We start from the raw sequence: 6,008 nt of genomic DNA, 5'->3' as shown, positions 1-6,008 counted from the left end.
GAGGCTCTCAGACAACGTTTCCTACTGTACCTCCTCAGAGAAAAGCTCCGAAGAGAAGAAGCAAAGGGAAGCGTCTCATCACCATTTGCCGGTGTCAGAACTGACAGTTTCCCTCTCTCTCAGCTGGCTGAAAACATGTAGCATGCAGTCCCCTGTGTAATTATTTGCTTCTCCTGCTCCTGGAGCTGTTGACCCTCACTCTCAGAACCTTTGCGTGCCATAGTTGCACCTGGCCAGGCTGAGCCCTGGGGGTGACTAAGGGAAGGAAGAGGAAAAGCCAGAGAGCTGCTGTAGCTTTGCTTTCTCCTCTTGCTATGACAGGTCTGTCACAGTGTGGACAACAGCCTGGTGGCCCTGTAGAGAGTTAAAATCTCTACCGAAACAACTTTGGCAATGCTGCTGAGTGCACTGATGAAACCAGTGCCTGTTTCTCACAGGCTTGGTGCCAGGAGTCAGGGACCTGTCTCTAGCGGTGCTGTGGGTATGCTCAGGCTTGGGCTGAAGTGGAGTATTCAGGTTGAACAAGTTTAACCAGGTCTGCCAAGACCTGAGCCCTTTCCTTTATGGTCCTGCCAGGTTTGCTGGGGACTCGCTGAGCCACAGCCTGGTAGTGGCTGTGCTGGCCACTGCTGCTGAAGGGAAGGGACTGTCACCTTGCATGGATATCTGGGAAAGGGGGATGCTGTACAGGACAACAACTAAGAGTTATTTTTCTGTTAGTGATGCCCTGTGTGGGTTGTTTGCACTGATGTGATGTCTGATCATGGGTGTTTTTGGTGACACATTTGATGGCTGCCTTGGTACACTGTGGAAGGCATCAGCTGGCTGGATTTTAAGGAGGTGAATGATTCCCTCAGTGGAGAAGAGGTGGAGGAGTGTTGGCTGAGTCCTTGAGGGGTTAATGCTGCTGAGGGTTTGTTGTGTTGTGTGCTAGAGCCTTGGAACCCAAACAGGTTATTTTGGGTTATTTTTAAATTTGCAGCAAATGGAGGTGTCCAGTAGCACTGGTTGAGATGCTCAGAAGAAAAAGGAGGTTGTGACCCAGGGCAGGACTAGGGTACCAGCCAGGTACACACCTCCCATGTGCCTCCATCTGGGATTTCTGGCTGCTCCTGCAGTCCCTCTGGGCAGGGACAGGGCTCATGCCTGTCCAGAGTTAACTTAAGAGCTCTTGGTTATCTCAAAATTGAGTCTCTCCCGGGCCATGAGAGCCAAAGGAATGACATGGGCTTTTCCCTTCCAATGCTGCTCTGTGCCTGTGTCGAGCAGAGACAGCAAAAGCATCAGCTTTCCAGTAATAAGGAATTTGTAGCAACCCATTAATTCCATTAATTCTTGTCTAAGAAGTGAAATGAGCTTCCTGCATGAATTAGTAAAAAAGAAGCAGGAGAGGATTTTTCTACATCCCTCTCTATGCGTTTGAGATTGACAATAGTGCACCTCAACCCTGCAGTCCTTATGATCCCAGGGGAGCACTGCAACACCTCGTCCTTAAGCTGGGATTTGTAAGGGGGCTCCCAGGGTTTTGCCCATGGACTGGGGCATGATGCTGCCAAAGCCTGGCTTCCAAAGTGGGCCTCAACATCTGTGTGTTCATGAGTGCTGCAAAGAGTGACTTTTTAAAAAAAGAAGTTAAACCTGAAACATCAATTACCCTCTGAGTATATGTATGTTTATATATATATATATATATATATATATATATATATATATATATATATATATATATATATATATATATACATATATATATATACACATACCTCGCTGAGGACTTAAAACTTCTCACATCTGGGAAAAGGCAAGATTTTGTCCCTCGCTCTGCAGAATTGGTAATTCAGGCATTATGAGGCCATTTGTAAGTGATCACTCTGATAACAGGACGTGGCTTCTGTTGATATCTGTGGGAGCAGACTTAAACCAACATTCATTGCTTTTGGAAACCTTTCTTTTTTCCAACTGTATTTCAGATCTAGATTTTTTTCCATGGTTCCATGATCAGGGGTAGGAATATCTCCTTGATACAAGGTACTGAGATTTTAACACCAATCTTCTTGCTGTAGTCCAGGTATCACAAGTATTTCTTGGAGTGTGATTTAAGGCACAGCCAAGAAAATAATTTTTACTGCTAATACTCACTGCAGCTGTGAGACTTAATAGATATAAATCTGTATTCTGGGTGACTTCACTGATTCCTCCCCTCCATATGCCTCTAAAACATCATTACTAAGAAAATTTAAGACTTTACCAGAGAAGCTTAGCTATAGCATTTTGCATTATATGTTATGCAGTGTCCTGAAGTCCTGAGTAGGGGCTTCTAAGGAAGGGATGGGTAGTTTAATCCCAGATCTGAAGGCTGTGGTGGCTGTTTTGAGAGTCTTCATCCCAAGCTGGCAAACCTGGATGCAGACATCTGTTAGCACAAGACAGACCAGAAGTCTCCCACTTTAACCACTGCCAGTGTCCCTTGGGAGTAGCTTAGCATGGATGCCAAAGCATCTTTCAAACTGAGGAACAGCTTGACCATGCTCCAGCCTGTTGTGAGACAACCACCCCAAATTCTTCCTAAACTCCAATCCAGGGTTGTATTTCTCTTATGAATACAAAAATACTGTAACTCCCTAAGAAATGGAGACTACTCAGATTAGCCATCATAAATCTCCCCTTCCAGAATAATCCTACTTAAAAACCCTTAGGAAATGTGTGGAGTTAGCACAGAGTGGTTTAGTTAGGCTTGCAGAGCCCTGGGGCACCCAGGTGCTGCTGGGAGCTGAGCCCTCCCCTTTGGGGCTGTTTGGTGCCCTGAGTCCTCAGTTCAAGTTCTGCTGGTAACCAGCACAGAGCCATTACACCATTAACTCTGCAGGGATTCTGCACTGAGCCTTCAAGAGGGCTCATTTCAAACAAAAGGGCTTTATTCCTTCACTCGTGGGTGGAATTTAAAAAAAAAAAGAAAAATGAAAGTGAAATTAAATGCTAAGCAGTTATCATAAGTCCTGTGTGCTTTGTAATAACTTTACACAAAGTCCTTTTACATTTCTAGAACGCGATCTTCCTTTCCACAATTATGCTTTCCTGGGAACTTGAGCAGTGTGGTAGCTCTGTGTTTATGTCCTGGCTAATGAGTCAACACCTCTAACGCTTTCAGACTGAAATAGGTGTTGCAGATGTTTTTGTAGGTGGCAAAGGTTCCATTTTGATAACTCCATCCCAAGTGCTGTGAGTTTTTATACATCCAGTCACCTTTAGAGCTGAATAACTACATAGTTAAATGGAGTTATTGTTGAACAAACAGCAGAAGTGCCCTCAGGGAAGAGAGGATGTGGGACATTTGTAAGAACTTGAAATTAAGCCCTCTGTTCTCTGCCTGGTCAGGCACCAGATCTTCTAACTGGAACTAGAAATAACCCGTTTTATTTCTTAGAAAATGGAGGAGTATGTGAGCAAAACTCACTCATGAAACAATAATCATCTTGCTCTTTGTTCCTTTTTTTTTCCTTTTTATTTATTTTTCCCGTAGATCATCCTTGTGTCAAAACATGTTAGAAAGACAAACTCTGTTGGGGAGTAATGCCCATTAACAGACTGAGTGGTAGAGCTGGGAAGCAGACACTTAATAAGCATTCAAGCTCTCAGAGCAGGAAAATTCCAATTAATATTGATTAGAAACAATTTTTTTTCCTCATTTTAAGTACAGCAGCACAGTGTATATTGTCATCAGCACTTTTCTTGTTACAGCTGTCTTCTTGATTTTTTTTTTTTTTTTGCTTATTAGGATCTCAATGGAAAGATGGTCTTTCATTTATTCTATAACATGAACAGAGCTAGTTAACTGGAATACATATGAAAGCAATTATAAACATCTCGACCTGCAATAGATGCAGATCCATGCCCAAACTGACAGCTGAATGCACTGAAAAAGGGAAAAAACATTCATCTGCTTTGCTAAAAGCTCAATACAAGGGGAAAAATCTGCCAAGTTTGGGGCAGGAGCAACTTGTGTATTCCCAGGCAATGGGGCTTGTTCTGTGTGTTCTGCTCTGTTAGGTTGTCTTGATACATCATTAAACCAGGTCTCAATAGCCTCGGGGGTGGTGGTAAAGAATCTTGATGCTGCTTTTAGTGCTGTGTGCGTTATGTAATACTGAATATTCAATTAAGGCTGGATACCTTAACCTTGAGTCTGTATTTCTAATGTCAAGAAACTTTGATAAAGGACTGCATCCTGATATGTCTGTTGGTGTTGCTTAGTTTTCACCGTTCTTACTTGCTGACTATTTAAGTATGAATTTTTGTATTTAAAGAGCAAAGGCATTGTATTCTCACTTGGAAACACTGGACATGTGTGAAGGTGGACTCCGGTACCCTTAAAAACATAACCCTGGTTGTCTGAGGGCTGCTGCAGCAGTCTCTTGTGTTTGCACAGTATCATTGCTGTCAGGGCAGCTGACCAGTAAAGCCATCCTTCTAATGGAGGAGAAAGTCCCAAACATGGAATATCTGGTTTTAAATCCTTATAACCTGGTTGTTGACTCCCAGAACTGTATATCTGATCTGTGGCTTTCCTGGCACTTTGCTGCTCAAGCCCTGAGTCCAGCCCTGCTAAAACTAACAGGGGGACTTTCATTAACTGTAGAAACTAGATCTGGCTTTAAAAGATGGACAAAGGCTTCTGACACTCCTGCTGAGGCTTTTATGCCTTCAGCTATCAAATGTTTTCTCTGCAGAGAGCATCATTAAAGATGCATGGGCTGTCAGGATCACTTCCCCACGGGACAGTACAGTGTGTGTGCTGCCCAGGCTCTGAGCAGCAGCTCCAGCATTAAGAGTCTCCTCACGCCCTTTTGCTTCACACATGGTCAAGTCCTGATGAACTTGGAGCATCCAGGTTGGACCAGTCAGGTAAAGCTGTCTGGTACCCTGTTGTAATGACTTTCTCAGAGTTGAGATGGTGATGCTGGCCATTCATGGGTCCTCTTTGGGGTGCTGGTCCAGGAAAACAAGTGTGTGGTCACTCTCAGGAGTGGAGCAGGACCTGAGTGAAAGCGCCAGAGCCATGGGAATGATTGGAGAGAAACTCCTGTGACCAAACCCATCTGGAAACTGGAAGATGAAGCTCCTCAGACAGCAGAACCAGGGGACTGAGTGGGCTTCAAGATATGGCATGGCTGGTTCATCTCAAGGGTTATGTGCCAGACCAAACCAAGGGCTTGGGGTTATGGTTTGGGAAACCTGTTTGCAGTTTTCCAGTTCCAAAGGGCTCTGAAGCCAAGTTTCTCTCTGAGCTTGGATTAGAAATACATTGCACAGTTGTACATCTCAACAGAAATGCCAGGCACACCCTTAAACCCTTCAGCTTGTCAAATACCTGAATGCCACAGAGAATTCATGGCTAAACGTTCTGTGCTTAGTGTAAACCAGATTATTGGGCAATATTTGCTTGAACTGGGGAGGAAGCTCACAAATGAGGACAAAGCACTGATGAGTTTCAAGTGCAGTGCACAGGAGATATTTTAATTAATTCCAATGAATGGCTATCTAATAGAAGGTGGAAGACTCTTTAATGGGACCAGTATGTGAGAGCTGGGTAGAAAATATCATGTTTTTCCCTGGTAGTGCTCTGACCTTCCCTCTAAAATGCACAGTCCTCTGCAAAACTGACATTTGCTTTCAAAGCTGGTGTTGTGCTTTGTATTTACCATTAGACTTAACACTGCTGTATTCCTGTGATCAAAGGGTATGTTGTTGAGTTGTGACTTTTTTTAACAGACTAAAGAAACCAGAGGTTAAAGAAATGTGTGGTGCTGCAGGTGTTTCTGAGGACAGTGTAAACCCTGTTTTGCTGGCGTACTGAACATGGTAGCACAGCCTTGCTTTGGGTTTCTGTGCAAGTCTCTGTTTTCTCTGAGTGTAGCCCCCACACTGGAGAACAGGAGCACGGCAATTATTTTCTGAGTTTCTATCAGCTTTGTGAAACATAGGTGAAGGCCCATCCTTCCACAAGTGAA

Source organism: Chiroxiphia lanceolata, chromosome 17 (genome assembly GCF_009829145.1).
Source record: "Chiroxiphia lanceolata isolate bChiLan1 chromosome 17, bChiLan1.pri, whole genome shotgun sequence".
Classification (NCBI taxonomy): Eukaryota; Metazoa; Chordata; class Aves; order Passeriformes; family Pipridae; genus Chiroxiphia; species Chiroxiphia lanceolata.
Note: the sequence above shows the minus strand (reverse complement) of the source record.